General features: G+C 52.4%; 1 long non-coding RNA gene across 1 annotated transcript; it reads right to left on the reverse strand.

Annotated features, from left to right (window-relative positions):
• Window positions 1–3,152: 3,152 nt before the first annotated feature.
• Window positions 3,153–4,453, reverse strand: LOC125162994 (uncharacterized). The gene is made up of 3 exons (XR_007151227.1): window positions 4,156–4,453; window positions 3,851–3,943; window positions 3,153–3,459 (listed from the first exon to the last, which is right to left on the reverse strand). It is a non-coding gene; the product is annotated as an uncharacterized LOC125162994 (long non-coding RNA).
• Between the last annotated feature and the right edge of the window lie 6,335 nt (window positions 4,454–10,788).

Below are 10,788 nucleotides of genomic sequence, written 5' to 3' on the forward strand. Positions count from 1 at the left end.
AGGAGGCCATAAAAGGGTGAATACCGCACTTGAAAGGGAAGCGATTTGCTAACGATCGATATCGATATCGGGTTGCGTTTAGAAAATATAATGCTCCCCAAAGTGAATCAATACAACAGTCCCAGGTGCTTCCAAAGATGCTAAAACAGCTAAGACTTTCTCCTGAGGCCATTGTTTTCTCCGGCTGTTGGGGTAACTGTATTCTGGGACCTGTTAGCTGAGTTTAAGAAAAAATCCCTTTATCTGGCACCAAGCTCGGATCTGCCCCTCTAACTGCGACAAAGGTGGAAAGAGGGACAAGGAATAATTCCGCTTGCGGGCCGTTGTCCTGTATAACCACCTGGATGAAACCCAGAAAGACGGGAAGAGAATCAGGAAGTACAACCTCCTCCCATCCACTGTCTCCCCAAGTTTCTCTTCTCTAGTAAATTTCCCCAAACCAGCTCTCCAGACCGCGGTGTCCCGGGGACGCCATCACCCGTCGTTTCAGACCCAGAACCCAGACTCAGAATTCCTCGCTGCCCTTGGAGATATTTTAAGGTTTCACGTTTTTAACCATATTCCTATTTTATATACATTTTCCCAGCATTTCCCACAAGCGTAATCCATATGGATGGAGTTTTTCTCACAAGAGAAAAATAGGATTTTGGTGAGAACGTCGTCTCGCAACGCTTCCTTCCGGGGCGCTCCACCCAAGGGCTAGACTCACTCCCACGGAAGGAGAGTCTGTGTTCAATATAAATGCAAAACGCTCCAGACACTCAGGATTCTCTGTGCTTTGCATGAATAGAGACAGCAGCTTGCCAGTGGGCAGGACTTGGCGGGGAGGCCCCTGTCGCAAATCCGCAGCCCCACACCGCCACGCTCCCGAAGTGCCTGTGAAATCTGCCTCCGTCGCTAATTTCACACCCCGGGGACAGAGCTGTGAACAGCTCAGAGCACAGAATTCTCGTTTTCCTAACAGTTTCCGTAACCCTCAGACACCCTTCTATGGCACTTTCTCCACCTTTTAAAAAATTAAAATGTTCACTCCCGTTAAGGTTAAATCTCAGGTTTGTTTTGGCTTAATCATCTCATTACTGCCTTGACTTTGCAAACAGCAGTGACTTTATTTTGTCTTCAGATCTTCTGCGAAGCTTTCTCTGCCTGGGTTGCATTTTTTTCAAAAGCGAAATGAATCGTTCGCATATTCCGCACTCATTAGTCGCTCTCCTGCAGCTTTCTAAATGACGTAGGTACTTGGATGCTTCTGTGATGGGCAACATGCATTGGAAATGCGCTGTTAAAATATGCTTTTCATCTCCCTTCAGATCAGAAGATGAGTTTTCTTCTCTGGGTTTCTGCAGACCTGAGAAACACTCCTCATGGCATAGGAGGCGGATCCTTCGGGACCGAAGCAAGTGAAGATGACTGTAAGAACTCGGGGAGCTGAATTTATAAACCCAAAAAGGTTTGCAACTGAGATTAGGGTTTAATTGTTTGGGTCGTTCCTGCTGACCAACTCGGTTGGGCATTTCAGTCAGTGAACGACTCAAAAATAGTATCTGCTCGGATCATAAAATATTGTGAAATTCTGGTTCAGCTGTCTCAGGAAAAAAAAAAAAATCATGATTTGTTTCTGATATAAATTGGCTGGTTAGGGTTTTTTATTTATTTAGTAAGCCATGGTTCTCATCATAATACTTAAAAGCAGAATTGGTTTTACAATTAATCAGGAAATTAGAGGCATACAACTCAAATTATCAACTCCCAATAAGGGCACCTGGGTTGCTCAGTCAGTTAAGCGTCCGACTTCTGCTCAGGTCACGATCTCGCGGTCCGTGAGTTCGAGCCCCGCGTCGGGCTCTGTGTGGACAGCTCAGAGCCTGGAGCCTGTTTCAGAGTCTGTGTCTCCCTCTCTCTCTGCCCCTCCCCCGCTCGCACTCTGTCTCTCAAACACGAATAAACATTTTTTAAAAATTTTTTTTAACTCCCAATAAAACAACAGACCCTGTCTTTATTTTAAAATTTGATATTTTGTTTGGTGCGGACTTTTTTTGCATTCGTTTTGGTTTTTAAAATACTGCATTAAAATCATATTTATCTTTGTTTACTGAGATTTGGGGGCACCCCCAAAATCCTCGTGCCCAAGGCCAGTCCGTGCCTGACCTGCCTCAACTTAGCCCCAGTCCCGAATTTACTTCAAGATCAAGGAAGTGGTGATCCCCTGGGGCCCCAGACAAGGACAGGAGCCCAGGGGAGCCTCCAACATTTCCCTCATCACAGATGGTGTGAATTGGGGGTCTTCCCTAGAGGAAAGGAAGCCTTAAGGGCTGAAGCAGGTCCCAGCGCTCTGCCATCTTCCCAAACACCAGAAATGCGTTCCTGCCTCAAAGTCCCGGCTCCCGACCTCCCCCGGGACCCACTCTCCTTTCCCTTCTCGGTGTTCGGTTCTCTTGACCTGAGATGCAGCCAGCATCACGCCTCTGACATCATTTCAAGCGACAACAACTGAGCGCTAGAACATTCCTTGGGCAAGGGTTTGCTAGATGAAACCTCCACGTGCCAGGATCCGCCCCCCCCCCCCCATCACCGTTGTGTACACACTAGGGACCCCACGGGGCCGGGGAGGTGAGGATTTCCAGGCGAGAGTTTCAGATTCAGCTGCGACCAGGACAGTCCTCCCCAGCCCTGCTCTGAGACTGGTACAGAAGTCAGCTTTGTAAGTGTCTGCTCTAGCTCCACGAATTAACAACCAAAACTCTTGGATGCTTGGCCTCCAAAACGCCAGAGGTTTGGCAATTTGGAAACACTCGCGTCGGTGATTTTTTTCTTTTCTCCCCCACGTCTTTTTCTTTCTTTCTTTCTTTTTGCTTGCAAGTGATTGAAGCCTGTATGTGTTCGGGACTGGTTACGATCGGGACAAAACGTTGTTTTTAATCGTCTGATAGACATTATCCTGTTTTCGTAACAACTGCAGGGAGCAAACGCACCGGGCACCCTGGGGGTGTTGCGTGCACAAAAAAAAAAGGACATTTATTGACCTACATAACTTATGGGCAGTCTCAGGTAGTGATTCTCAGCGGAGGTAATTTGACACACACACAGCCCCAAGGCTATTTGGCAATGTCCGGACACATTTGGGGTTGTCACGGGGGTGGGGGGCAGGGGGAGGGTGTGCAGCGTGCTATCTGGTGGGCAGAGGCTAAGGATGTTGTTAAATGTCCTACAAGGTACAGGACAGTCCCCCGCAGCAAAGAAAGATCTATTCCAGAACTGACAATGGTAGCAAGGTTGAGAAAACCTGCTCCAGGGGTAACGGCTTCAGGCATGGCTGGATCCAAGAGTCCTCATAATGTCCACAAGATTCCATTTCTCTCCAGTTCTTGGCTGCTTTCCTCCGCATTGACCTCACCCACAAACGGGATCTCTCTGCTCTGTGGCCTGGCTCACGGCCTCACGGCCTCACAGAAACAAGTCCTGAGAAAAAGGGAGATATTCTTTCCAGGAAATCCAACCAAATCTGGCACTGAATTCCATTTGCCACCCAGGAACCACCTTGACCGAAGAGGGTGTGGGTGTGAGTGGAGAGGGAGAACATTCTTATTGCCAAGCCCCTGGGTTCTGAGGCCAAATCTAGAACTGGAGGCTTGTGGATCGAAGAGGGGAGGGATCACTTGCTCCAAATAAAATCAGAGCACAGCTGCCAGAAAGGAGGAGGATGCTGGGTGGACAAAAGTAACAGATGCCCGCACCACATGCTCATGAATGAAAGGAGTGGGAGAACGGGTTTGTAGTGTTAACCATACGCTACGGAGAAAGGAGAGGTTGAACTATGAGACGAAATGCAGAAATGAGTCATCGTGCTTACCAGAAAGTATGTACGACCAAGGATTTGCAGGCATTTTCTTCCTTCCTTCCTTCCTTCCTTCCTTCCTTTCCTTCCCTTCTTTCTTTCTTTGATCTGGAAAAGAATTATAAATATGTGTGACATGTAAATGCCTTCCGCACATTTCAATGAGGACAAATGAACTTGTGCCTGAGAAGATAGTTTTGCACGGTCTAACCCTTTACATAAACAAAAGGGAATGTGGAAATACCGCCCCAAATGCCGGAACCGTAAAACAGGATTTCCCTCCGGGTCCCATTTCTGTAGACAGTTCGAGTTTTATTTACCTGTTTTTAAAGATGAAAGTATCGTGTCTAATTCCTTAACAAAGAGAAAGCAGGTGTATCTTGGGGTCACGGTGATCAGCAGCTCCTTTCGATTCCAAGCTCTCCGTGTCGCCTCCATCTGCCTGGGGCTGGGCTGATACGTTTTAATGCACCTGCTACAGCCTTTGATAAACGGAGAACGAGTCTGCAGCCAGCAGAGCCGACCTGATTCAGCCAATGGCGATGCAAGGGGGAAGGTTCATGGTCTTCCTGAAGTGAACGGGTGGGAAGGTCCTCCTCGTCTCTGGAATCTAGGGCTGGACACAAAGCCCACTGTCACTGCAGTAATAACTCACAATGACAACACCATTCCCTTCTCCTTCTGGCCCACTCGATGCTTTGCGAAGTCTTTCCATGTCCCCATCTCCAACCACTCTTATGCCTTATGACTCACACACGCTGGCCTCGTTTCTAGTCCTCCGATTCTCAAGACCTGTTTCCTCCCCTCGGTCTCTGCACCTGCCGTTCCCTCTGCCTGGCACACTGTTCCCTCAGACCTCCCATGCCAGCCCGTCTCACCCTTTAGGACTCAGTCCACACGCCATCTCCTCAGAAAGCTCCCCCCAGACCACCTGAAATGAACCAGTGGCCCCCCCCACCACCCATCATTCTTTATCCCATCCCCCATGTTGTTTCCAGTCTGCATTTCTCACAGTCTGAAATTTTCTGCATATTTATTTGTGTCGCTGTATATTGTCTGTCCTCATAAACTGGAACCTCATGAGAACAGAGGGATCACATCTGTCTTGTTCACTGCTGGGTCCTGGAAACCAGACGGGATAGGAGCAAAGGTACACGATCAACGCTTGTTAAATGAATGAACAGATCCACAAGTGGACGACTGCATTGACAGGGTTCACAAGGGGCTGCGTTGCTTTGCATCTGGTTTCTTCCATTTTTCTTGTACAATCGGGGGTCTCCCCGGGCAGTGATGGTGCCTAGGCTCTGTGAAAAACCTGGGCGCGCCCGTGTTGGACGAAAAAATACGTAAACGCCTCTTCTCTACCCATCTTTCTACACCTTCAAGGATAAAACACTCTACCTCACACAGGCCCAGGAATTTTGAAATACATTTTTTAAACAAACTATGTAGACTGAGACCCTGGGAAAAATCCATGTGTGTGTGTGCCTAGACCCCACACAGTCTAGGTGGGGTCTCAATCCTGGGAGGTCTGGAGCTAAGATGGCCCTTCACACATGCGCTAAATTGAGCCATGGGGGATGAACCTTTATACTCCCAGATTTACCAGTCTTTGGAAACGGATGGCTCCCATGGAAAGAAAGTGGCCTTGGGCAAAGCAGCTCCCTTTGGCCAACAGCGTTCCCTGGGGAGGGACTCGGCCCTGATCTCTCAGCAGCAGCCGGCCCGGGATTATCTGGTTTGGAAGGAGACTCTGGGGGCACATCGCAGCCTCTCCCCAGCCTCCCTCATCTGGGCTCTTGCCAAAGTTCCCCAGAAGGCCTCAGTCTTCCACTCTCGCCCAACAGACTGTTCTCCACCTGGCAGCCAGAGAAGGCTTGTGAAAACCCGAATCAGATCCTGTCTGTCCTCTGCTCAGAAGCCCGTTGCCTCCCACCTACTGAGAGTAAAACCCCAGGCCCCTGCCACGGCCCTGAGGGCCTGTCCCCATGGCCTCTGTGACCTCATGTCCCACCATTGCCCCCTCCCCCACTCAGCCGAGCTAGGCTGACCTCCCGGCCTTTGCCGGATGATGCCAGCCACACGCCGGCCACAGGCTCTGTGGTGACTGTTCTTTCTCTGAAGGCTCTGTCCTGAGGTCACCATGGGCCACCGCCCGGGTTCCTCCACGTCTGTCAGACATTGTCTTCTCAGCCAGGCCTTCCCACACCACCTATTTAAAATTGCCAACCACCCTCTGCAATCAGCTGAACAGCGCACCCCTCCCTACATACGCCCAGGTCCTAGTCCCCAGAACCTGTGAATTTTCACCTTACAGAGCAAAACGGACTTTGCCGGTATGATTCAGTGAAGGCTCTCGAGGTGGGCAAATTATGGGGATTATCTAGGTGGGCCCGGTGTAACCACAAAGGTCTTTAGACGGTCCTTACAAGGGGGGAAAGAGGAGGCTTAGAGTCCAAGGAAGTGTCACGACAGAAGCAGGGATGGGGCAGAAGTCCCCTGAAGAAGGAGAGGGCACCACAAGCCGGCGAACACGCAGGAACGCGAGGGGTACTCAGAGCCAGAGGCTAAGGGAACGGACTCTCCCCTCCAGTCCCCAGAAGGGCCCAGCCTTGCTGACACCTTGACTTTAGCCCCAGTGAAACTGGCTGTGGACTCTGGCCTCCAGAACCGTTACGAGAAGAAAATCCGTGTTGTCTTAATCCCCCAAGTTTGTGATCGTCTGTGACAGCAGCCCTAGGACAGGAACACCCCCCTCCCACACGCCTGGAGCTCCCCATCGCGTGCTGCCACCTCTCGCTTTTACCGATTTGTCTCTCCCCACCACTTGAACGTGTGTGCCTTCTAGAATCACGGCTCCGGGACCGCTGACGTTCCGTCCATCCCCGTGGCGCGCGAGGCGGCCGAGCACCAAGATTCTAAATTCAGTCCGGGCGAGTTCAAGTCCCAGGAGGGCGCCCTTGGGCAAGTCACTTTACTTCCCAGTGACTCCGTTTCATTGTCTAGACTGGAGACAGGGATAGCAGCCTCTCTCACGGAATATGATAGAATGAAAGGAGTTTGGTACATGAACGGCTTTCGACGGTACTGGTGCGTAGCCTGCACTGAGGATACTTTGATTATTATTACTCCTCATTCACCAAATGGCCGCTGAACCCTGTTTGAGGTGAGCAGGCCAAAACTGAACGAGGCAGACACTTCCCAGGGTTGACATTTGATTGGGGTAACGGACAGACATGATAATTAAAGGTGACTATCTGTACCATTAAGAGGATAAACTAGGGCGGGCGTGACGCGCAGGGAAGAGGCGATGGAGACCGCTGTAGGCGAGGTAATCCTGGAAGGCCTCATGGAGGAGGTGTCTCTCCGGCTGAGCCCTGAAGGATGAGCAAGAGCTGCAAGGGCCAAGAACCAAGAAAGGAGCCTCTCAGATGGGGGTCCGTGCAGCAAGCGCAAAAGCCCCGAGCGGGTAAAGGGCCTGAGTGTTCAAAAAAGAGCGAGGTCTGTGTGGCCCGAGTGGAGAAGGTTGACAGAGGCGGGCGGGGGGAGACCAGAGTGACGGATTTCAACGTGCATGTGATGGGAGCCACAGGCGAGGGATGTGAGGAGCGCAGAAACGTGGTCTGATTTATTCTCTTCCAGGATCCCTCTGGCTGCCGTGTGGGGCCGGAACAGAGGTTGAGACACGAGTGGGGTGGCAAAGCGAGGGTGGCTGGTGCCCGAGCGAAGCAGGGAGACGAAGGAAAGAGATCCACGCAAGGTGACCTCTGGAGGCACATCCAAGGAGGCAGCCGTGCTGATGGGCTGGGGCGGGGCGAGAGACCGAACCGAGGGGAACCCAGGGCGTTTGCCCGAGCCACTGGGCCCCTGACGCTTGGCAGATCACAGACGTCTGGTGGGGAGTGGATGGACCCACCCTCACAGGGGCGGCAGAGGGAGTTTTAGTCCCCCGTTCCCAGGGAAACGCTCCCAGAAAGCCTGAGCTCCACGTGTGTGTGTGCAGGAAGGGGGAAGGGTTCCTTGTGGGGCAGGGATTAGAAGGACGCGCCGGGGTGTGACTGCAGAGGATTTACCCAGAAGGACCGTGGCTCCCTGTCCTCGCCGTACTAGAGCCTGCAGGGCATTCCATCGCCTGGGGACCCGGGGAGCCCGGACCCGTCGAGACTCACCACTCCTGCAGCCTAACCTCGCCGTTGAGGGCCAGGCGTTCTCTTAAACGTGCCCACCACTTGTCCCAGGGACGGCCTCCCCCAGCTTAACGCTTACTGACTGATATTTGGAGAGAAGGAAAGCCTGCAGGGGACGAAACAGACTCCCATCGTCCTTCCTATTTCCAGTCTCAGTCCGGTCTTGGCAAAGTACACCAACAGGGGACATTATTGGCGTTTTGTGCAAGGCAATCCATGGCAAGGGACTGTCCCAGGCATTGAAGGACACTTATCTTTACCCTGATCATTGTCACTGACACCACCCCACTCATTTCCAGGCACTGGGTTTGCCTGCAGATCTAACTCTTCAAATGCCTTTAGAACCTCAGTGGGGGGAGTACCCTTCCCTTGCACCATTGCCTGGGCAAAGCTCTTTCCAAGTGTGCCAGGCTGGTTACTTCTGAGCTCTGGGGCCTGCAGACATTCCATTACCGACCAGCCACATCTCCAGAGAAAGTGGAGGCTACTCGGGGAGCATCCAGCCCTGCGAACATAGACAGTCATGACAAAATATGAGCAAACAGAAAAAAGGGGTCTCTGCATTGTGCCATCCAGGTGGTGGGCATTTACAGATTCCACACGGCAAGGGCAGTGCCCCGTGTCAGAGTCCGAGGAAGAACGAAGACACCATCCCACGGGGCCAGGAGCTCACAGTGGGTCCAGGAGATAAACAGAATTACTACTCACTGTGGCAAAAGCAATGAGAGAGGACGTCTTTCTGCAAGATGAGTTTTTAAACACAGGTAGGGAGTGGCCCATTTGTGGGTTCGATTTGAAGGGCATTTTTATGTTGGAATAGAAATGGATGGGATGGGATGAAATACAGTGGAGTGGAATGGAAAACAATGGATAGGATAGGATAGGATAGGATAGAAAACACCAGAGTATATCCCAGTTGCTAAAAGTATTGTGTTTCCATTTACATAAAGGGGTATATTGTCTACTGATGTAAAATGTATTTCTAACTTTGGGTCGTGTTCCAAAAAGCTTGAGGGGCACGATGTATACAATATGGGATCCTGAATGGGATTGTAGAACAGGAAAACGAGTGAAATCTGAATAAAGTGCAGTTCAGCGAACAGTAATGTGCCACTGTGGACCACGGAGGAAACTATCTTTGCAATATGGGCGAGAAACAGACATCAGAACCTGTCGAGCACCGGAAACCTGACATCAGATTTCTGGAACAATTTACAGGTGTAGAGCAATTGCACTCTGCGATGGGTCCTGGTGTCCATCAATTTAGGTAATTCCCCCAACAACCCTGGACACCGTTCTTCTCCTTGCAGAGATGAGGAAAATGGAGACTCGGCAAGGCCGAGAGCCTCTCCGGAGGTCAGCCCGCTGCGAGGCCAGAGCTCCAGGCCTGGGTCCCGCAGGCATCCCCCCCAAGACCCCGACCCAGAGGATCCTGCGGCACCTGCCGCCCCGGGATGGGGCTCCCCCCACGTCCCGCCGTCTCCAGGCACCTCTGCAATGAAAGCAACAGGCGGGATGAGCAAAGTCAGTTCGGTTTTAGAAAGAGACTCCCCCACCAAGACTCCTCGGGCACAAACTCGCCTCGCTCCCCTCTTGCCAGAAAATCGCGCTGCTGAAACTGCCCACGCTTCTCTCTAGCGTAACTGACTGTCGCTTCCTCGGGGCGCCACCTGGTTCGAGCTCAGGATGCGGAAGGGAAGCAAATCTTCTAGGTGATTATTCCACCACCGCCCATGCCCACCCCCTTCGGAGTAAAAGAGCCAAAAAAAAAGGAAGAGGAGGAAGGAGAAGGAGAAGGAGGAGACGAAGAAGAGAAATGTCAGGATTTCTTCCAGAAAAGCCAAATGAAACCCCGTCCTGGCTGAGGATGGGTAAGCATTAGCCACCCCCCTCCGTTTATGTTCTGTCCCCCCGCATACAGGTGTGTACGTGGGAGGGGGTCCTTTCCACCCTGGCCCCTCCTCCCAGTGTCCCACGGTCTGTTGGTTTAGGGCGCCCACATGGCGTGGGTTCCGGAGGCTGGGCTGGGACGGGACAGACGACTTCTCTGTTGTCGGAAGGTCAACGACCTGTGTCACGTGCATCCGTGGCATGAGCTCGTGTGGCAGTGCAGCCTGGCGGTCAGGGCCACAGCTCCGCCAGCCCCCGCCTGCCTTCATTTCCTCTGTCGAGAGAGCAGGGTGGACGGGGCGATGTTGGGGATTCCTTCCGGCGCGTGGCGTTCATACAACAGGCACCCCTGAGCACCCGCCCTGTGCCGGTCCCAGTTCCAGGCTCCGGGGTGCAGCCCCGACCCCAGTCCTACCCCCACAGACCCGGCACCCTGGGGGAGACACCCAGTGAGCAAGAAATCAAAGCAACACCCGGAGCATGAAGCATGCTGGGAAGACATTTAACCAGGCTGAAGCGCCGAGGGACGGGCAGGCGGGCTTGGATGGGGACTCGGAATGAGGAAGGGACGTCCGGCCTCAGCCCGAAGAGGAAGAAGGAGCACATCGCAGGAGGGGCCAGGAAGGGCACTCCGGGCACAGAGGGCATCGGAGTGGAATCTGAGTTACAGCCAACCCCGCCCTTCCCAGCTGGCCCCGTGGGACCCACGGAGAAACGTCCTTCCTCCTGCCCCCACACAAAAGTTCCTGAAATTGCATCCTGGGAGTATTAGAGGCCTTGTAATGAATGTTTAAGAACATAGACTCTGGTGCCAGGGTACCTAGGTTCAAATCCCAGGTCTACCACTTACCGGCTGGGCTACCTTGGGCTGGTTAA

Source organism: Prionailurus viverrinus, chromosome A3 (assembly GCF_022837055.1).
Source record: "Prionailurus viverrinus isolate Anna chromosome A3, UM_Priviv_1.0, whole genome shotgun sequence".
Taxonomy (NCBI): Eukaryota; Metazoa; Chordata; class Mammalia; order Carnivora; family Felidae; genus Prionailurus; species Prionailurus viverrinus.